This window comes from Halichoerus grypus, chromosome 8, assembly GCF_964656455.1.
Source record: "Halichoerus grypus chromosome 8, mHalGry1.hap1.1, whole genome shotgun sequence".
Lineage (NCBI taxonomy): Eukaryota > Metazoa > Chordata > Mammalia > Carnivora > Phocidae > Halichoerus > Halichoerus grypus.
The window spans coordinates 11,622,460-11,644,225 of record NC_135719.1 but is presented as its reverse complement, the minus strand read 5'-3'; the positions used below and the strand labels follow the sequence as shown (position 1 = coordinate 11,644,225).

The 21,766-nt window shown below is 47.1% G+C and overlaps 1 long non-coding RNA gene and 1 pseudogene across 4 annotated transcripts in view; one reads left to right on the top strand and one right to left on the bottom strand.

The window, feature by feature from the left end:
* LOC144382727 (uncharacterized) overlaps window positions 1-21,766 on the top strand; it is a 614,132-nt gene that overhangs the window by 95,513 nt on the left and 496,853 nt on the right. The window lies entirely within an intron of this gene.
* LOC118525041 (protoheme IX farnesyltransferase, mitochondrial pseudogene) overlaps window positions 8,666-21,766 on the bottom strand; it is a 29,837-nt pseudogene continuing 16,736 nt past the window's right edge.

Below are 21,766 nucleotides of genomic sequence, written 5' to 3'. Positions count from 1 at the left end.
TGCATAACACCCAGTGCTCCATGCAGAACGTGCCCTCTTTAATACCCATCACCAGGCTAACCCCTCCCCCCAACCCCTCCCCTCTAGAACCCTCAGTTTGTTTCTCAGAGTCCATAATCTCTTGTGGTTTGTCTCCCCCTCTGATTCCCCCCCTTCATTTTTCCCTTCCTGCTATCTTCTTCTTCTTCTTTTTTTTTTATTAACATATAATGTATTATTTGTTTCAGAGGTACAGGTCTGTGATTCAACAGTCTTAACACAATTCACAGCGCTCACCATAGCACATACCCTTCCCAATGTCTATCACCCAGTCACACCATCCCTCCCAACCCCCACCACTCCAGCTAATTTATTTTTTAATTTTATTTATTGATTTTTAGTTTTTAAAAAAATATTTTATTTATTTTTTTGAGAGAGAGAGAGACAGAGATAGAGAGAGCACGAGGTGGGGAGGGCAGAGGGAGAGGCAGACTCCCCGCTGAGCAGGGAGCCCGATGCTGGGCTCGATCCCAGGACCCTGGGATAATGACCTGAGCCAAAGGCAGACACTTAACCGACTGACCTACCTAGGCATCCACACATGAAAAACATTTGACTAGATTTTAAAATATGTGATTATAACGGTTCTGCTCAAAATGTAATAGATACTATTTCATTATCTTTTGGAATTCAGTGCTGTAGGAGCTTTGGGCAAGTGTGAATTTTATTAATTTGTAAGAACCTAGGATTTATGATGGACCTTTTTTGTTTGTTTGGTCTTTTTAATCATTTGCTGGGATATATGTAGGTGTGTGATCTAGAGATTCCCTGTTTGACCCTCCATTCTTTATAATCTCCACCTGCTGTGGGCCATGGGATTTTTACAGAATCAACTGGGTCTGATGCCCCTAAGCTTCTGATTGATTGATCCAATGGGAATCACTAGAAGATTAGGAGCTGGAGGAGAGTAAAATCAGGCCTTCCTTTACAACTCTCTCTGGTTTCTGATACTTTACCCTCCTCTTGTTTTTCCAGGCCTAGTGCTGGTAATGACTGCTAAATTCATGACTAATTCTGTGCAGATCCCCTATAATTGATTATTTCAGGAACTTGATGACTGTGATCAAACTTCAGTTGGTATGATTTCTCATGACCTATCTTCAGGGTCACTGATTATTCCTTCTGTTGTGTCTAATCCACTCTTATGCTGTGGTTTTTGTTTTGTTTTTTTCAATTTCAGATATTCTATTTTTCAGTTCTAGAGTTTCTTTTCGGTCATTTTTTAGATGTTTAATTTCTTTGCTAATATTTTAATCTGTTTATTCATCATGACTATGTTGTCCTTTAAGTCCCTTGAACATATTTAAAATAGGTATTTTAAAGTTCTTGTCTGCTAATTCCAACTTCTGAGTCATCTTTTTTTCTTTTATGGGTCTCATTTTCCTTTGTTTTCTCATATCTAGTAATTTTTTATTATATACTGGACGTTGTGGGAGATGTGCTTTAAAGGGATCTCAAATCTGTTTTCTATCTTTAGAGAATATTGCATTTTGTTCTAGAATGTAGTTAAATTACTTTATATCACCTGAATCTTGTGAGGCTTGATTTTATGCATTGCTAGGGCAGCTCTATTTTGGTTTTACTGTTACTCTAATGTGAATACATTAGTCCTGGGAGGTGGTTTTTACTCCTAAGTGTGGCTTTTATGGATTTTTACTGGAAAGCCTGTGGTTTTTACCAAGCCCCTTTAACTTGGAAGGATTTGATCTCCAACCTCTGTCTTCCCTGTGGTGGGCATGTGCTAAAATCTCAGTTCAGCTCTTTTGTCCTTCCAGCTGTTCCCCGGGGTTCTTTGTAGTCTTGCCCTACAGATGTGCACCTCAGGGGTCAGCCAGTGATGTGAGGGGATTTTCTCTGGAGATTTTGAGTTTACTTCCTCTGTGGCTTCCTCCATTTTGTGGAATTCTGTGAATTCCTCCAGTTAGTAACCAGCTGCTTTGGCATGCTTCAGTTCTTTTTTTCTGACTCCACAGACCAATAAGATTCCAGGTTTTGCCTGACTCTCTCTGCCATATTCCCCTTTTTCAAATGTCAACTCCTCTTCTGTTTCTGGCTGCTTTTGGTCACTCTGCAGTGTCTTCAAACAGCTCCAGAGTTTATAATTGTGATCATTAGGAAGAATAGTCTGATAGAAGTTATTAGGCTATAACCAAGCCATTATTATTTCTTGACTGTACTTTTGTAATATGCCTGTGTGCCCTTGCCCTGTAGAGCTTATTCTCAACTTAGTAGCCAGACTGATCCTATTAGAACATTAAGTCTGATGATGCTTTCTTTTCTTTATAAGCCACCACTGGTAGTCCATCTCCCTCAGAATGAAAGCCCAAATCCTGGCAATGAGCAGTATTGTCCTCCAGTGTATCCCCCACCTTCCACTCTACCTTTTCTCCCTGACTTGATGTCCTATTATTTTCCATTTTAATCACTCTGTTCTTGCCAAAGTTACCTTCTTCCTACTCCTTACACTTGCCTCAGGGCCTTTCCCCTTTCTGTTCTCTTTTCCTGGAATTGGCATCTCCCACCCTATTTAAAATGATACATCCCCATACCCCTACCTACTCTTACAGTCTTTTTCCAGCTTCCCTGATTTACTTTATCTCCATAGTGCTCACAACCAGCTTGTTCATTGACTGCTTCTCCTTATAAGGGTTTAAGTTCTGTGAAGGCAGGGATTTTTGTTTGTTTTGTTCACTTGTATACTCTCAGACCCCAGAACAGAGAAATGCTGAATGAATCAGAGTCTCTTTCTCCTTGCGGACTCATATTGGCTCAGTTCCTTAATTTTGAAAAATATATGTCCAGGGCAATTCCCAGCCATATTATGAAACTGACATATTTTATCTTGGGCCTATTTATCTTCACTCCTGTGTAGAATCTTTCCTCTGTATCTCCTCCCTTGCAGTGCTGATCTTCTGGGACACAATGCTGTCGTGTTTGATAAAATGTCAGTGAATTAGGTGTCTGTGGAGTTTGGAGTTTTTATTAGAAATAACTTCAGGAAAACATGCTATCCTTTAAATTTGTTACTACCACCTAAAATATACCAGTGTTGTAGTGTTTATACAGTTAATAGGAGAGGGGAAAAAAAAAAAGACGGGGATGTTGGTTTAATCATCATTTATAGAATACACTTTATGAACCTACATAAATTATGCATCATTGACCTTTAAATGAATTTAGACTTAATGAGATCGTTTCATTATGTTTAAAGATGTAACATAATTATTTCATTATGTTTTTTATTATTTCCTAAGCTTATTTATGCTGCTCCCCCCTCATCAAGGCCCAAGTGTATTACCTTCTTATCTAATATTTTTAGGCTGTTTTCTGGTTTGAGGTTTGTAGAAATCTGATCTCACTGAATTACAGTGTTACTTAATTAATTTTCCAGGACACTACAACAACTTTTGCTTTAACAGAGACCTATGTTTCCAAAAGAGTTAAACTTTGTGATCTGAAAATGGATTCTTTAAAAATGTGGTTTGCAACAGGAATCTTTTATCATCCTGGACACAAATAGAATAATGAATCTAGAGCTCAGCTTGGGCTCAGCATTCTGCCCTCTAGTGTTGGATCTTGAAAATGCAGATTAATTTTGAACACGACTTTGTGTCCCATTGTGTCCTAGGGTCCCCAGAGGATCCCAAGAAATCTGAAGGGAGGGAGGAGGAGGCTGAACAGGCTGGACTCTGGCCTCATTCCTTTCAGATGCAGAAGCTCCACTCTTTCACATTTTCCTCATTTTGGGACACTACTTAGTTCTTACTTGATAAAATAGTTGTTTTGCTGCTTCAAAAATAAAAAAAATTAAAAACTATAGTCCTATAGGAGCGCCTGGGTGGCTCAGTTGGTTCAGCGTCCGACTCTTGATTTCAGCTCAGGGTTGTGAGATTGAGCCCTGCCTTGGGCTCTGGGCTCGGTGGGGAGTCTGCTGGAGATTCTCCCTTTCCCTCTCCCTCTGCCCCTCCCCCTGCTCCCGCACTCTGTCTCTCTAAAATAAATAAATCTTTAAAAAAAAAAACACGCAGAACTATAATACTAGAGTATAAGGGTATGAAACCTAAGAGGTGATTGTAGTATACATGTTCATTTACATCATTGGATTTTGGAATTTGGGCTATATTTCCTCATATAAAACATATAAATGCTTGAACTAGCCCCAAATAACTATTTAATGTATGGTGGAATTCAACATCTATCTATCTATCTTTTTTTTTAAAGATTTTTAATTTTTTATTAGAGAGTACAAGCAGGGCAAGTGGCAGGCAGAGGGAGAGGGAGAAGCAGACTCCCCGCTGAGGAGGGAGCCCAATGTGGGGCTCCATCTCAGGACCCTGGGATCGTGACCTGAGCCAAAGGCAGACGCTTAACTGTCTGAGCCACCCAGGCGCCCCTAACATCTATATATTTTAAATAAAAAAATACACAACAGAAAATAATGTTTATATGTTCAGGTTTCATGAACTCATAGTCAAACAGCCAGGCCTGGGAACTCATTTGCAATCCTGTATTTATTGCTAATAATCAATAGGTCTTTGATCTTCCTGCAGGGAGGTTCTGTTGGAGGCGTACCGAAAGCAATTCTGATGTTTCTGTGCTGTGACTTGTAATGAAATGTTCTCCTTAATCTTTCATGGAAACAATCCTGTTTCTCTTTTGTTTTCTGGGGGCGGGGGAGTCAAAGCGTATGGGGGTGGGAAATGGATTTTACTGGGCATTGGAAGGGGCCTCAACCCCTGAAGATGGGGTTGAGAGGATCAAGCCTTTTCCAACCTTCCCAGGAAAGGATTCAGATATCCCTGGCTGTTTTCTCCTAAGGTTCCGCTTGTTTTCCGAATTTCTGGGACTCTAGCCTGATTCTCCCAGTTCAGAATTTGGGTTCTTGGTTGCTTCCTTCCCCCTTTGGCTGTGTGGCGTTTTGATAACTTCCAGGGATTCTGAGCTCTTGTTTCCTGCCCCCATGCCTACTTTAACAGGGAAGCAGAGACTTGGAGAGAACAAGAAAAAGAAGGGGTGGGGCAGTGGATCAGCCTGTAAGGATGTGGGAATTTCCTGGGGCCCACTGTGGAGGAAGGCTGTGTGTGTGCTGGGCCTTCTGGAGGAAGGTACATCTAGGAAACTGGTGTTGATTTGCTTAGTCTTGTTATAGTGACCAGGAATATGCTGGGGTACTTCCAAGCTACTTGGGACTGGGGAGGCAGGAGTTTCTAGAGGTGTGGTGGGGCCCAAGAGGATAAAACATCTTCTCAGCCCAACGATGTAAAAGGGAGTAATTCCTCAAGAATCTGATGGTATTCTTCAATGAGCTGGAGAGATAGGATATCGTGCCTGTGGAAGGCAGCCTCCAAGATGGCTTCCAGTGATTCTTCCGCTTCTTAGTATTCATGGTCTTGTGTGATCCCTTGGAGTGTGTGTTGGACCTAGTGACTCTAATATGGATTGTGGCAGAAGTGAAGAGATGTCACTTCTGAGATTAGGTTCCAAAGAGACTGTGGCTTCCATTTTGCTTACACTCACTTGTTCTGGCTCTTCTTGCCTGCTCGCTCTGATGAAGCCAGCTGCCATTTTGTTAGCTCCTCTATGGAGAGGCTCATGTAGTAAGGAACTGAGGGTACCTCTAGCCAATAGCCGTGAGTGTGTTTGAAAGCAGGTCCTTCCCAAGTCAAGTCTTCGATGAGATCCCAGCCTTGGCTGACACCTTGATTACAGTCTTGTGAGAGACTCTAAGCTGGAGGACACAGTTAAGCCATGTCCAGGTTCCTTACCCACAGGAACTGAGAGAATAAATATTTGTTGTTTTAAGCTGATACATTTTGGGGTAATTTGCTATGCACCAATAGATAACAATACAGTGCCCTTGGAGAAGGAGTGTTGGAGGCCCTTGTTTTATGTAGGTGATTGTAATGAGTGACTTCTATTACTCAACCATTTCTTGTGATTCCTGAGCTAAGGGAGTTGAGGGGTGTGTGGAAGAGTTGAGCCAGGTTCAGGGTCATGTCATTGAACTGTGCAGTACCCTTTCCCTCAATAAAGAGCTCCCATATCCTTCCATAGGGGAGTCAAAATTAGCATTTGGAAACTTGTCATGCAGAGATCAGGAGAGCCTACTCAGGGCTGGTCCGAGAAGCCATGTAAACCAATACAGGAACTGTGACCCAATCTAGTCAAGTAAGGAGACATTTGTCTTTATCCCTCTCTAAGTCCTCAACACTAAGTAGCCAGAGCCTATAAGAAGGGATGGGTGAGGGCGTGAAGGGGTAGGGCTCTTTTTTTTTTTTTTTTAAGATTTTATTTATTTGAGAGAGAGAGCGAGAGCGTGTATGAGCTCGGGGAGGGGCAGAGGGAGAGGGAGAAGCAGACTCTCTGCTGAGCAGGGAGCCCAACGTGGGGCTCCATCCTAGGACCCTGGGATCATGACTTGAGCCAAAGGCAGACACTTAACCGACTGAGCCACCCAGGTGCCCCCAAAGGGGTAGGACTCGAGCACATCAATATGATAGGTTTTCTGTGTACAAGGGCACAGCCTGTCACCGTCCAAGAGCGACCTCCAGTCAGCAGAGGCAGGGGAGACCTTGTGACATTCAGTAGGGGAAAGAGAGGTGGCCCCTAGAGTCACAAGTTAACATACCTCAAGGGGGCTATGTATATAAAAGATGCTAGAAGAAGCATTTGAAAGCAGTCTCTGTTTTTGTCTAGTAAAGCATTAAGGTTCTATCGTTTTCTCAAAAGTTTTACTTTCGTTCTCTAATCACAGGAAGCACCATCTTATTATGGAGGAGCTGCTTTCTCCATTAGAGGGTCCAAGAGATATGAAAGAGTAGGATCCACAGGACCTAGGATCCTTGGAAATCCTAGGATCTTCACTGGGTGCCTCAAGGGCCTATTTAGTGGAAGTGGGAGAGCATTCTTTGCCAAATTATTTACTGTTTCTTTTTCTTTCTTTCTTTCTTTTTAAAAAAGATTTTATTTATTTATTTGACAGAGAGAGAGAGACACAGCGAGAGAGGGAACATAAGCAGGGGGAGTGGGAGAGGGAGAAGCAGGCTTTCCGCTGAGCAGGGAGCCCGATGTGGGACTCGATCCCAGGACCCTGGGATCATGACCTGAGCTGAAGGCAGACGCTTAACAACAGAGCCACCCAGGTGCCCCTCTTCTTCTTCTTCTTCTTCTTTTTTTTTTTTTTAACATTTTCTTTATTTACTTGAGAGAGAGCACAAGTGGGGTAAGGAGCAGAGGGAGAGGCAGACTCAAGCAGGGTATGGGGCAGAGAGAGAGGGAGAAGCAGGGAGCCCCACGAGGGCTTGATCCCGGGACTCCGGGATCATGACCTGAGTTGAAGGCAGACGCTTAACTGACTGAGCCACCCAGGTGCCCCTATTTACTGTTTCTTTAGGAAAATCTTTTTGAATTGCTCTCAGTACTCTTAAAAAATATTCACTGTAGGAGAGTAGAAAGAAGAGAGAAAGAGAGAAAGAAAAAGAAAGAAAGAAAGAAAAAGAAAGAAAGAAAGAAAGAAAGAAAGAAAGAAAGAACGAAAATAAGCATGATCCCAGTGCTTAGCAGATTCATCAATGAACATCTTGGTGTATAGTCTTCCAGTCTTTTCTAAGCTGTTCATGTTGTGTTTTACACAGTTGACTCATACCAGAAACACTTTTGCCAATATCTTTTGAAATTTACCGTAATAATAACTTGAGCATTTTTTCATATTTCCAAGTATATGACCATATTTTTTAAAAAGATTTTATTTTTAAGTAATCTCTATACCCAACGTGGGACTTGAACTCACAACCCTGAAACCAAGAGTCCCACACTCCACCAACTAAGCCAGCCAGGTGCCCTGACCATAACATTGTTTTTGAGGGTTCCATAGTATTCCATTTAAAAGATGCAACATAATTTAGGGTATTTAATGTCCTCTTGGTGGGCGTTCAGAAAGGTTCTAGATTTTGATATTCAGAGATGACTATTACTTTTCCTTACTTGGTGTAACCAAGTGAGATCAAGTTGAGAAAGGGGCATAGACTTAATGCAGTGAGACCAGGGAGAGACATAGAACGTCCAGGGGTCTTGAGAACTCTTGATGAGATGCCATGTTGCCCACAGTAAAGAACCTGGATACAGCCAAGAGGTAATACTACAGATAAGTAGAAACAGGGATCAGATGTTATCTGCAATCGCTTTAGAAACTTTTGAGAAAAGTATATTGCAGGGACCATTTAAATGTTGCTTAAACCCCCCAAAATGAATCCTGACAGGGCAGCAGTGCCCCTGGAGATGGAATACTTAAAACATCCTGTTTAAGCCACACCTGCAACAGGGACCCTCGCACAACTCCTGGAACCGGACGCATCCCCACCGGGAGTCCAACCCAAGCTTCTGGCTCTTAAGGCCAGTGGATGTATGGAGGCTAATTTCTGAATTTAGAAGCTTCCAGGGGAGAAATGGTGTTTTTCACTAAAGGGACAAGAATGTGAGCTATGTGGCCAGTTACGCCAGGTCACCTTTTTTTCTGATTTCCCTTCTCATTCGGTCTTGAGAAGGCGTGCAGCAAAGGGGCTGCTGATCAGCAGCAGTGACCAAAGGGGGACATGGGTCAGAGTGGGACGGGCTGCTGGTATGAGGTCTAGTGCCAACCTTCCAGAAAGAAATACTTGAGGGGCGCCTGGGTGCTGATCCTCTTCAGTGGGGTAAAGCAACAGGTATACAGGAAAATGTGGAAGGCCCCCAGGGCTCCTGCGAGTGGGTTCGCCCCCCCCAGGTTGGAAGGGCAACTCCTGGAACGGCACAGCAAGTGGCCAAGGACACCGTCGGCCACAGGCTGACCTGTCCACGAATCAGATGTCTGTTTTTTGTCCTCTTCATGTTAGAATCCAGTGGTGCCTCAAAAAACTGATGGATGGAGTTGGTAGCAAAGGATGCAAGGCCTCTTCCGACAAAAGGATGTAGGAAGCAGGGCCAGTCGGAAGGTCCCCGAGCCAGTGCAAACCCGGCTGCGAGCTGTGGGTTTGATTTTGGACAGTGGAGCCAAAATTCCTGGCACATCACCCAGATGCAGCTTCATGTCTCCCCACTGCTTTCTGGAAGCTGGTTCCAGTTCCAGCAGTTCTTTTTCCTTCGGCTTTCTGGACAGAGGCAGGCTGGGGGGTGGAAGAGGTCTGATGTCCTAGATGTCTGCTGTGGCCTGACCCAAAGGGAATTTTTCCAGGAAAGGAAATGGCGCTGGTCTGGCTTCCGTTTTACTTGCTGGTTGAGGCTTCTGTCTGGTTGTGTGACATGCAGGCGCTTGAGGAAGGTCAAGTGCTGAAATGTCGCCTGCGGCTTATGGACGATCCTGAAAAGATGCATCAACGTGTGAGGGGATTCTTCCATTGCCTTTTTTTCTGGAAACCAGACACATCCTCCAACCCAGCCTGTCAGGAGGCGTGAGGAGAGAGTGTGCGGGGATGCGGCCCCGTAGTGCCCGAGTCTGGCTGCTCCCTGGGGTCCCTGTGTCCTCTCTCCTCGTGGCTGCTGGGCATTGCCATCTCCCTTTTCCTGAACTTTCACTTCCACGGTTAATCTTTGGTGCCTGGGAAGGACACACCACGTAGGGAAACAGCATGAGCCCACGGTCCAAAGGCAGGCAGCATCCTGGCCTCTTTGGCAACATTTTCACAAACCATCTCTAGGGCCTGTTTTACCCATAATCCCAGCCCCCTTCCTAGGGTTATTTTCACGTGCGCAGGTGGGGCTGACCCAGGTCCCTGCTCATCCTCGCAGAAGCTGGTTTAGTGCTTCAAAGAGGGCAGTTAGAGGTGGCGGCTAGTGCCACTGAATTGTTCCTGGAACAAGCACTGAGGACCCCTAGGATCTGCATAGCCCCCCAGCTTTACCACATAGACCAAGGAGTCTCATTTCCTGGCAAAGTCGAGGGACAAGATTACACAGGGGTCAGTGGGGTTTAGTGATTGAGCAGAGGGTGTGTCATTAAAACTTTTTTTTTTCTGATGATGAATTACACATTTTTATTTTGGATAATTTTTATTGTGGGAAAAATATCAAATAGCATAAGAACAAAAATAAAAAGGATTCTGGGGGCACCTGGGTGGCTCAGTCTGTTAAGCATCTGCCTTCGGTTCAGGTCATGATGCTGGGGTCCTGGGATTGGAGCTCTGCATTGGGCTCCCTGCTGAGCGCTCCCCCTGCTTGTGCCCTCTTGCTCACGCTCTCTTTCTCTCTCTCTCTCAAATAAAAAAATAAATGAATCTTAAAGAGATTCTGGAAGCTCCCCACCGCCAGAAGTAATAGCATCTGTTTGACTGTTCGACATGAAATTTTTTTTTTAAAGATTTTATTTATTTGAAAGAGAGAATGAGCACACAAGTGGTGGGGGGTGGGGTGGGGAGGGATGGGGGAGAGTGAGAAGCAGACTCCCTGCTGAGCAGGGAGCCTGACGTGGGGCTCGATCCCAGGACCCCGAGATCATGACCTGAGCCACAGGCAGATGCTTAACTGACTGAGCCACCCAGGTGCCCTGACATGAAATTTTTTTTTTTTAAGGTTTTATTTATTTATTTGAGAGAGAGAGAATGAGAGAGACAGCATGAGAGGGGGGAGGGTCAGAGGGAGAAGCAGACTCCCTGCTGAGCAGTGAGCCCAATGTGGGACTCAATCCTGGGACTCCAGGATCATGAACTGAGCCGAAGGCAGTTGCTCAACCAACTGAGCCACCCAGGCACCACCCGACATGAAATTCTTAAATAAGTTCCTTTTCCAGTTATTACTGTTTCATAACAAACCACCCCCACACTTAGTGGCATTGATCACCCATTTTCTTATGCTCATTCCTGTGGGTCAGGAATGCAGGCTGGGCACAGCCAGGTGGATTGTCTCTGCCACACGGTGTCTGGGGCTTCAGCTAGGAAGACTCAAAAGCTGGGGATGACTTGACTGCTGAGGGTCAGAATCATCTGGAAGTGTCTTCACTCACACATCCGGTGGGTGATTCTAGATGATGGCTGGACCTCTCCCTGGCTGTTAGCTGGAACAAATACAGGTAATCTCTCCATATAGACTAGCTTGGGCTCCTCACAAGAGGGCAGCTGGGTTCCAAGAGAGAGCATCCCAAGAGATAGGAAGTCAAAACTTGCCAGTGTTTTAAGAGACTGGACATGGTCATAGTGTCATTTTTGCTGTATTCTGTTGGTCAAAGACTAACAGAACCCGGATTTGACATGGACCCTACATCTTGATTGGAAGAATGGGAGAGAATTTGGGAGCTCTGTTTTAAAATCTCCACAGTTCCCTAGATGGTATGTAGCTCGGTGATTAGGAGGTGAGGGTCTGGGTTCATAGCTCCCTTCCATTCTTACTGGCTGCGTGCTCTTAGGCAAGTTCATTGTGGTAGAAACTATTGTTCACCAGTATCTATTTCTCTTCTTCTCTTCCTGGGAGCACAAAGAGGCTATTCCCCAGCCTCTTGCACCTAGGTGGGCCTGAGAGACTAGTTTTAGCTGGTGGACTGTGAGCAGAAGTGTCATGTGTCACATTGAGTTGAGGGGAGGAAGAGCCACTGGTTTTCTTGCTCTCTCCCTCTTGCTTGCTATCTCACTGCCGGGGATCAAGGGGCGGCTCAGCATAGGAGGTGAGGGAGTCGCAATATGGAAGGAGCCTGGGTCCCTGAATGACGGCTAGAGTAAGTCCTTTGTTCCATGCCCTCTGCCAGCAGGGGTGTGGGGGAGACGTAGGCTTTTGTGGGGGAGACTGAAGTTTTGTGGGTTTTTTTGGTGATAGTGGTCAGCCTTCCCCGACCAACACATTACCCCGACCTCTCTGAACCTGTTTCCTTACCTGTAGAGTGGGGTATTAGCTGTAGCTATCTTTGGGTGCCCTGCAAATGAAGTGAAATAGTTTATTGTACAGTGCCTGGCCCATAGTCAGTGCTCAGTGGATGTTAGCGACAGTTACTGAGTGTGACTGCCAGTTAGAAGAGGGGCAGGTTTGTGTGTGGAAGGATGGAGGTCTAGCAGGAGTGGAAGAGTAAGATTGCCCTCATCGTCATCATCATCATCATCATCATCATCAGGATGGCCCCCACAATTTCCTGAACACCTACTTGGGCCAGCTGTATCCTAGGGATGCTTCCCCTGTATTCATTTCAGTCCCCTGAGGCAATATTATTTGTCTTGGTGTGGAGATGAGGATCCCGGGGCCCAGGGCTGCAGCTGAAGTGGTTTGAAGTCACGGGCAGGCTTTTATTTTATTTATTTATTTATTTAAAAAGATTTTATTTATTTATTTGACAGAGAGAGCATGCGCACAAGCAGGGGGAGTGTCAGGCAGAGGGAGAGGGAGAAGCAGGTTCCCCGCTGAGCAGGGAGCCCGATGCGGGGCTCGATCCCAGGACCCTGGGACCACGACCTGAGCCGAAGGCAGACGCCCAACCGACTGAGCCCCCCAGGTGCCCCGCGGGCAGGCTTTTAAACTCAGGGCTCCCCGACCTCAAAGCCTGGCTTGTTTTACTGCAGAGATGACACCTCGTGCATTTTTGGGAACTGTGACATGTATTTAAAGAAAAAAAAAATGAGGCTTCCACCTGCCTGCCGCCTCACTGGGGAGGTGGTGTGTTTTCCTTTTGAGATTTTCTCTACTTCAAGTTGAAGGGATTTGCTTTTGTCAATTAATCCTTTGGCAGATAGCTTGCCTGCAAATGTGGACGGCCCCTGCTTCTTTCCCTTCCCCAGGGCCCTCTTGCTTTTCTGTTTTGTTTGAACTCCGTAGGCTCTCTGTGGACTTGGTCAGTGGAGAAAGGGACTGGATCTCCAGAACAAAGCCCGTGTCTGAGTCCTGAAAGTCTCTCTTTGGCTTGAGGCCTCCCGTGAGTAGAGTGGATATTTTAGAGTCCTCTCAGTGACGCTAATAACCCAAGGTGGGATTATAACACCAAAGTGGTGTGCTTGCTTGCTTTTTTCTGTGTCATTTGCCGAAAGCAACTTGGATTTCCACAAGAATAAGAGAGGCTTGGTGAAGCTTTGTGCTGGTGCTTAAAATCCTGGTACTAGTTTTATTCCATGAAGCAGTGATCAATGCCTCTAGACAATTGCGTGCAACTCGTTCCCTCTTCCTTCTCTTTGAGACTTCGGTTTTGGCTTTAGCAACATACCCCACCGGGTAGACCAGTAGATCGGCAGGTGTGGATTCGGTCACTGGCATCATGGGGGTGTCCCTGGACCACATTTGTGTTTTCATTAGGAAGACAGTTCTAATCGCCATTGTGAGGTTGTGCCCACTTGCAGTGTGCTGAGCCCAGACAGGCAAAGACAAGCGTTTATGACCTATTTTACTTACACTGCTCCTCTTCTGGCTCGGATAGAACTGTCAACACAAACCATTTCTTTCTTCATTTTTATCTCACGGGGAGTTTTTCTATCTATACGAAGGGCAAGGGGGATAAAACCAACTTCTACCCTTCAGATTATCTTTGAAATATCTACAAAGGTGTTGGGGGGAGAAAGCCTTGACCACTTGGTGCTAGAACAATGGGTAAAGTTGATTTTCTTCTAGAATATTATTATTATTAATATTAATACTATATTATTGTTATAGTATTATAGAATATTGTAGAAATTCTGCTGAAATAAAACTTTGAGAACTATTGTGTTCTTTAAAAATGCTACTACTGGAGATGAAGACAAAAAAAAAAAATCTTTGTGGCTATTTAAGAAGTCACACAAGATGGCGCCAGAGAGCCAGAGAGGAGATGGGTTTGCATCCAGGGACAAGAAAGGCCTGAGTGAAAGGGGCAGCCAGTGGGTGACGGAGACTATCCCTGAGAGATGGCACCTGAATGCCGCGAGGCAGGGGCGGTAGCAGTCGCCTCTGCACACCCTCACAGCCCAGTCTGTCTCCCCAAAGCCTTTTCACGAGCTTTTCAGCCCAGGTACCATCTTCCGGCCAAAATACATGGAAGAGGCAGGTTGGCCTTGAGCCGCGGTGGGAGAAAAAAGGAACAGTAAGAAGGGGCAGAGCTGTTTCCTCGGGCTCCGGAGTGAGCACGTGCCCAGTAGTGCGTCTCCGGGATGCATGGCCATCGCCAAAGAGGGAGAGCAGGAACGAACAGCCACGGGGGAAGGTCAGCTTCTCCTCTCTGGGACCCCAGTTTTCCAACTAAAGAAGGGAGGACTTCATTTTTAAGAAATTGTGGCCACAAAAAAAAAAAAAAGTTATGGCAAAATAGGGCACCTGGCTGGCTCGGTCAGTGGAGGTGACTCTTGATCTCAGGTTCATGAGTTCGAGCCCCACGTTGGGTGTAGAGATGACTCAAAAAGATAAATAAAAACTTAAAAAAAAAAAAAAGAAATTGTGGCAAAATATACATGACGTGAAACTTAGCATTTTAACTTTTTTAAAACTTTTTCATTATGGTAAACTATATAACATAACATTTACCATCCTGTTTTTAAGTGTGCAGTTCCGGGGATTAGCTCCATTTACATTGCTGTGGGGCCAGCATCCCATCCGTCTCTGACCCTTTCCGTCTTGCAGAACTGAAACTCTGCCCCCATTTGGACACTAACTCCCCCCCCCCCAGCCCCTGGCAGCTGCCGGTCTCCCTTCTGTCTCTGTGAGTTTGACTACTTGGGTGTACACAGATCTCTTTGAGTCTCTGCCTTCAAATCTTTTTTTTAATTAATTTTTTATTGTTATGTTAATCACCATACATTATATCATTAGTTTTAGATGTAGTGTTCCATGATTCATTGTTTGTGCATAACACCCAGTGCTCCATGCAGAGCATGCCCTCTTTAATACCCATCACCAGGCTAACCCATCCTCCCACCCCCCTCCCCTCTAGAACCCTCAGTTTGTTTTTCAGAGTCCATCATCTCTCATGGTTCTTCTCCCCCTCCGATTTCCCCCCCTTCATTCTTCCCCTCTTGCTATCTTCTTCTTCTTCTTTTTTTCTTAGCATATATTGCATTATTTGTTTCAGAGGTACAGATCGGAGATTCAACAGTCTTGCACAATTCACAGCGCTTACCAGAGCACATACCCTCCCCAGTGTCTATCACCCAGTCACCCCATCCCTCCCACCCCACCCCCCACTCCAGCAACCCTCAGTTTGTTTCCTGAGATTAAGAATTCCTCATATCAGTGAGGTCATATGATACATGTCTTCCTCTGATTGACTTACTTCACTCAGCATAATACCCTCCAGTTCCACCCACGTCGTTGCAAATGGCAAGATCTCATTCCTTTTGATGGCTGCATAATATTCCATTGTATATAGATACCACATCTTCTTTATCCATTCATCTGTTGATGGACATCTTTCTGCCTTCAAATCTTTGAGGTAGATACCCAGAGGTGGCATTGGGGGATCAAATGGTAATGCTGTGTTTACTTTTTTGAGGAACTGCCATACTGTTTGCCACAAGGGTTCCAAATTCTCCACATCCTTGCAACACCTGTCGCTTTCTGTTCTTATTTATTTATTTTTTTTAATCTTTGATGATAGCCATTCTAATGGGTGTGAAGTGGTTTTGATGAGCAGAAGCCCAGTGCGTGAAGCAGTTAGCCAGGGTTGAGGTAGCCTTCCAGTCCCTTTCCTTATCACCTGCTCTCCCCCACATAGCTGACATCCTGCCCCCACGTGCGGCATCTCTAGTGGAGAGGAGCCCACTTTGAGCCCTGTACTGAGTAGTTTCCAGGCTCCCTCTCCGTGCTGGAGCCCAAGTCAATCACTGGAGCTCACCGAGCCCCTTCCCAAGTCTCAGTTAGAAAAAATAGTGTCACTGCATCACTGTCCACCCTTGGGAGCGAATTCGAGGCTCTTGGCCCATGCTCATTCTTTCCAGGTGCTGACACCTGTGCCGGGGTCCCACCCTGAAGGCTCAGTTAGGGACAGACAGAGTAGGACACCTGGGTGAGTGCGGAGCTTCCATCTGCCCAGCTCAGCTGCTTCTGGGAGAGACTCCTCCGGGGTGTAGGGAGGTCTGCTGCCTCTGGGAATTTGAGCCAGTGGGGAAGTGTTATCATTACTGAGAACATGGAAGGGTGTTTGGAGGAAAGGGGATGTCTTGAACTTCATTAAATGTGCTCGCCCTTTGCAATTTGAACAGAGCAAAAAGTATTTTGCACTAGAGTACAACAAATTCCCCGATAAATCAGGAAGCTTGGGAGGAGAGAGAGGCTGGGGCAGGACATGGGTCCCTTTCTTTCCAAGGAGCCGGTGGTAACTTTGCAGGATGACTGGGTTTTGGCTCCCTGCCAGGAGTTTCTGTTTAGTGCGCAGGAACAAGCCTTACAGAAAGGGATGGTATCTGCACAGGGCGGTTGCGGAGCTGCAGAAACAGGCAGGCTCACTGAGGAGGCTTGAGCTGGGAAGGCCGGGCTCTGGGGCAGGAGCAGAGAGAAGGGAAGGGCTGGCTCAGAAGAAGGGCAGAGACCAGGCCTGAGCTGGTGAGATTTCAGAGGGTACCAGAGCTGCCCAAGGTGGTGATGCTGCAAAGAAATTCTTCCTGGGGGAAGGGTTGCTGCAGAAAGTTCCTCAGTTATCTGCTGAGGAGTGGGGCCTGGGAGACCCTTTATGGCATGCAACAGCTATTTACGGAGCACTGCTTTTAGTCCTAAAAGGCTCAGTAGTGAAGCAGTTAACCTAGACTCAAGTTGGGGTCACAGGGACTCACTCCAGGCTGGTCAGGGAGTACAGCCTGGAGGAGGTGATGTGTGAGCTGGGCCATGGAGCTGGATGCATAGAAGTTTAGATGAACTATGGAGCGAGGGGCAGAGGTGGGACAGAGGGCGACTGGGGGTGTAGGTCTAGGCAGAGGAAATAGTATGTGCAAAGCTCTAATGGTGAGCCGGTGTGGGAGGTTCTGAGAACCTCCAATGGTGAGCCGTAGTGCGGGAGGTTCTGAGAACCTCCAATGGTGAGCCGTGGTGCGGGAGGTTCTGAGAACCTCCAAGGGTGAGCCGTGGTGCGGGAGGTTCTGAGAACCTCCAAGGGTGAGCCGTGGTGCGGGAGGTTCTGAGAACCTCCAAGGGTGAGCCGTGGTGCGGGAGGTTCTGAGAACCTCCAAGGGTGAGCCGTGGTGCGGGAGGTTCTGAGAACCTCCAAGGGTGAGCCGTGGTGCGGGAGGTTCTGAGAACCTCCAAGGGTGAGCCGTGGTGCGGGAGGTTCTGAGAACCTCCAAGGGTGAGCCGTGGTGCGGGAGGTTCTGAGAACCTCCAAGGGTGAGCCGTGGTGCGGGAGGTTCTGAGAACCTCCAAGGGTGAGCCGTGGTGCGGGAGGTTCTGAGAACCTCTAAGGGTGAGCCGTGGCTGCAGTGGGAGGTTTCCTGTGGTGGTTGTGTAGGTCTAAGTTGAGTTGAAGAAGGAAGCAGGGCCAGGTTGTGCTAGGCCTTTTAATTTCATAAGCCTGGTGAAGGAGTTTGAGCTTTATCTTGAGGACAGTGGGGAGCCAATGGAGGGTGTGAAGCAGAGGGGCGACATGAAAGACATGCCTTTTTGATAAAGGACTCTGTGGAGACTGGATGGGTGGGGGCAAGACGTGAGTCAGGTGCCCATATGGCCCTCCTCCACTCCAGGCTGACTCTATTCCAGGGTAGAAATGGAGGTCAGAGCTAAGGTGATGGAAGTAGAAAGGAGAGGAGTATAAAGTGCTTTTTTTCCACTGCACAACTCCAGGGGGCACCATTCTCACAGACCACAGTGTGCATAATACACCTTAAATTGGACAGTGTGCACCCTGTACAGCCCTCTGTGGCATCCCTGAATGAACAGATTGGAGACTGAAGAGGATCAAGAAGATAAATGATGGTGGTTGATTGAATATGTGGGAAGGAATAGAGAAGAGTCAGAAATGGCTGCCAGGCTTCTACTTCCCTAGGGGATTAGGGGATATTGGTGCCATTCAGCGAGTCAGAGGACAGGGAAAGGGAGCAGATTTGGGAGACGTGACTGGGAGAAACTGGGAAAGCAGTGGGAAGCAAGGGACTTTGTGGGTGTGGGCACAAAGCCCTGGAGAGCAGGGACTCTTCCCACCTTGCGGCTCCTGGCTCCTAGCTGGGCACATGGTGGCCTCTCGGGCCTCCCCCAGGGGCTGGCTGGTCCAGGCTCCTGAAGGCAGTTAGAGTTAGTGTTCGACGTGGTGGATAGCTTTGGGGTCAAGAACCAGCAGCCAGGGAAATAAATGCTGCACCAGAGCCCTCAAGGGACATCCTATGTTGTCTCCATGGTGACCCCAAACAGAGAACCCAAGAGGGTATCGGGTCATTATAAGGTCACTCACACCACTGCTGGGACAGATGCTTAAAAGGAAAACCCAAAGAACCTGGTGGTGGAACTGAATGCAACCCCTTTCTTTTCTCTTCTCTTCTCTTCTCTTCTCTTCTCTTCTCTTCTCTTCTCTTCTCTTCTCTTCTCTTCTCTTCTCTTTTCTCTTCTCTTCTTCTCTCCTCTCCTCTCCTTTCTTCTCTTTTCTTTTCTTTCTTTTTTTTCCCGCTGAATGCCATCAATCTCGTTTTGTGTGTAGTTAGGCATCTTGAGAGGAGTAGCCACCCTTGTGAGCCTGGGGTTTGGCTTACCAGCCTGGGCAGGGGTCCCCTGACTGGGGAGACAGAGTACGCACCTCTTGTTTTTATTCGGGAAGTTGCTCAACCCCACACTTTCCCCGGGGCCACCCACTCACTGATCTGCAGAGAACATTAAAAACATCCATGAAAGAGACATTGCAGATTTTGTTGGCCATGAACCTCAAAGATGAATTTTCCTATCACATTTTATGAGTTTGGGTTTTAAAGCCTCCATAATGCAGGGCTGTCCCTCTCCAGTGCCCATGAACTTCCTCCTAAGGTGATGATTTGTGTTGTTAATTCAGCCAGGAGAAGACCTTGGACCATACTGGATCACTTAGCATATGGAACTGATAGAGGTGATTATCTCTCTTTCTCTTTTTTTTCATGGGTGGCAAAGGGGAGATTTTGCTGTCTTCCTTGAACTTCTTAGCTTACTGATGGGATCCTCTGTGGGGAACGTGGGTGGGGATCCCAGGCAGGCGGGGATGCTATGGTCCCCAACAGTATCCAAAGACCCTGAGGGTTTTGAAGGGACCTCTAAGAGGGGTAGGTGGTAAGATGAGCAAAACCGTAGATTGTTGGAGCTGGACAAAGCCTTTGGGATCGTTTGCCCCAGTTTGTTAAATTTGCAGATTGAGAACCAAAGCCTGAGGTTTTACTCAAGGTTATCCAGCGGCTTCTAACACTTAAAAATAATTCTTTAATTTACAAAACGGAAGGCTCTTTTTGGATAAATGGGGCAGTGAAATGAAACGCAAGTCTCCATTTGTGGCCTAATAATAACCCAAAAGTTTTCTCCTGCCCTAAATTAAGAATCCTCATTAACGAAAAGGGCTTTTGTCTGCAAGAAGCCACAAAGCATGGCCTGTTTTCCCCCCTGCTTACAAGGACAGCGGCAATTACAGCTCCTGGCTTAGGCAATGATTTTTTTTTTTTTTTTTTTTTGTGCCTTCGATGTGCTTGCAAGAGATTAGAGTCACTAATGAGACACTAATGATCCCACTCCCAGACTTAACTAGAGCTCACTCCTGCCTTTGCTGAGAGAGGTGAAGAGACTTTTTTCCCTCCTCCTAACCTGTGGGTGCAAGGAACAGATTTACGAAAGCCAGCAGACTAAAGCCCAAGCACTGGGGCGAAATGACGACTCCAAGCAAGGGCACACAACCCCAGACAACTGGCATGCATTTGGTAGGCTTTGGAAACCTGGTTCTCCCTCCGTTGGCCATGTGTTTTTTTTCTGTTGGAGGATGTATGACCTGAAAAAGATCTGCTCCGTCATTCTGTTTACCTGGCTTGGCCTCAGAGTGAGAGCGCTCTTCCCCGTGTCCTCATGGACATTTGCTTTGAAACAAAGGCCCATCCTTTCCCTTGATGCACGAACAGTGTGGTTTGTTTTCCTTTCTCGGCAGAAGCTGCTCCAAATCTGCCCAACCTATAAAATCTCTAGCTCAGTGTTTGGCCCACAGCAGGTGCCCAGCCCAACTGCTTTAGTTTGGGTTCCCCCAGAGATGTGCTGTAGGGAGCTGGGGGGAATGAGACTGGGGGGGCAGGCAGCCAGCGAAGGGGTGTCTTGAAGCCAGCTCCCCCTACACCCCTTACAGGCAGCTGGAGCTCCATCCCGTGGAAAAGGTGGGATGTAGTGGAGGATTATCCTGTCCGAGGGGCAAGGGAGCTGGGGTGTTTATACCCCAGCTTGTCAGTGGTTGGTCGAGGGCTGGGGGGGTGTTGGTTCCTTGATTGCCTGCCAGTCTCCTGCAGTGTTGAGAAAGCCCTCAAGTGAAGAGATGGCACTGGTATTGGCCGTTGGCCAGAGCCCAGACCCACAGCAGAGGGGCAGGGAATGGACGGGAGCCATCACGTCATTCATTATTCTGTTAGCTATTTATCTCTCTGTTTCTATCTATTGTTTTCCTCCCATTTCTCTCTCTTATTTTTTGCCTTGCTGTTAAATTTTGTTCTACAAACTTTGACTCATTTCCAGGCACTGTTATCAACTGAGATTCTGCTCCAAGCTCTGTATCTTCCCTTGATTTGCCAGGGATGCCACGACACCCTGGGTATGACCTGTGGTTTTCTTTAAGTTTCTTGCAAGAATGAGCTAGAATGTAGAAGTGGGTTGCTGTGGGTCTCACGCATGCCCTCTGCCACCAGGATGGAAGCTGGGAGTGGATCCCATTGATACTTTAAAAAATGGTCTTCTAGCTGTTCCTCCTGCACCTTGAGGATCTTCATGGTCCTCCAACTGCCTCAATGGCTTGGAAGAGGAAGTCAGAATACACAGCTGGGGTGTCCTCTGGACTTCCAGTATCCTAAGCCAGTTACAGAACCTTCTGGAAAACACCCTGGGACTTGCTGCCCACCTCAAGCATGTCTTCAGGAGCTTGGTGGTGGGCTTCTACTTGGAGAGTCGAGTCCTGCCCCGTCCAGGGTGGGTGGCTTAGGCGAGAGTGGGATCTCACAGCGGCTTTCTGTGAGCAGGCTCTACCTTAGGCCTGACCGAACATCCATGACCAACGTGTAAGAAGATGCTGTTCTGGAACCCGAGAGCCACAGAATCTGGCCTGGGGGGTGGCTGCCCCATCTCCACGTCTCCGTGCTGACTGCCCCCCACCCCCAATTTGTCTGTCCTGCCTCTGCTCCGTGATAACAACTGTCTGAGGTTGGGCTCCCTCAGAAGTGGACTCTGAGAAGGGATCTGAGTGCACGTGGTTTATTTGTGGGGGGGCGGGGAGTCTTAGGAAGTGTGTGACAGAAGGGAAGTGAGTCCGTTCAGGGCAGGCTCAAGAGCTGTTGTGACCGTGGACACTTGGGGCGCAGTCCTCCTGACAGTCTCTGGGAGATTGTGCCAAACATACTACGACCCCTCAGCCCTCCCCGTCCCCCCAGGGGCAGAGAAGCTGGGGTCTCTGTCCCCAGCTCCTGTCCTGCATTGGTTGAGGGTGGAGAGGGTTCCTCACCCTAGGCAGAGAGCCCCGGTAGTCACGGGTGAGAAGGGCTTGTGTGTTCTAGAATGCTGGGTGCTGGGCACCTGTGTCTGCCCCAGGGACCACGACGGGGGTTTGAGCCTCTGCTGCGTGCCAGGTACTCTTCACGGGCTCACCTGTCTGACTCTTCTCCCAGAGGAGGAAAGAAGAGAGTCAGCAGCTTGCTCAAGGTCACGCAGCTCC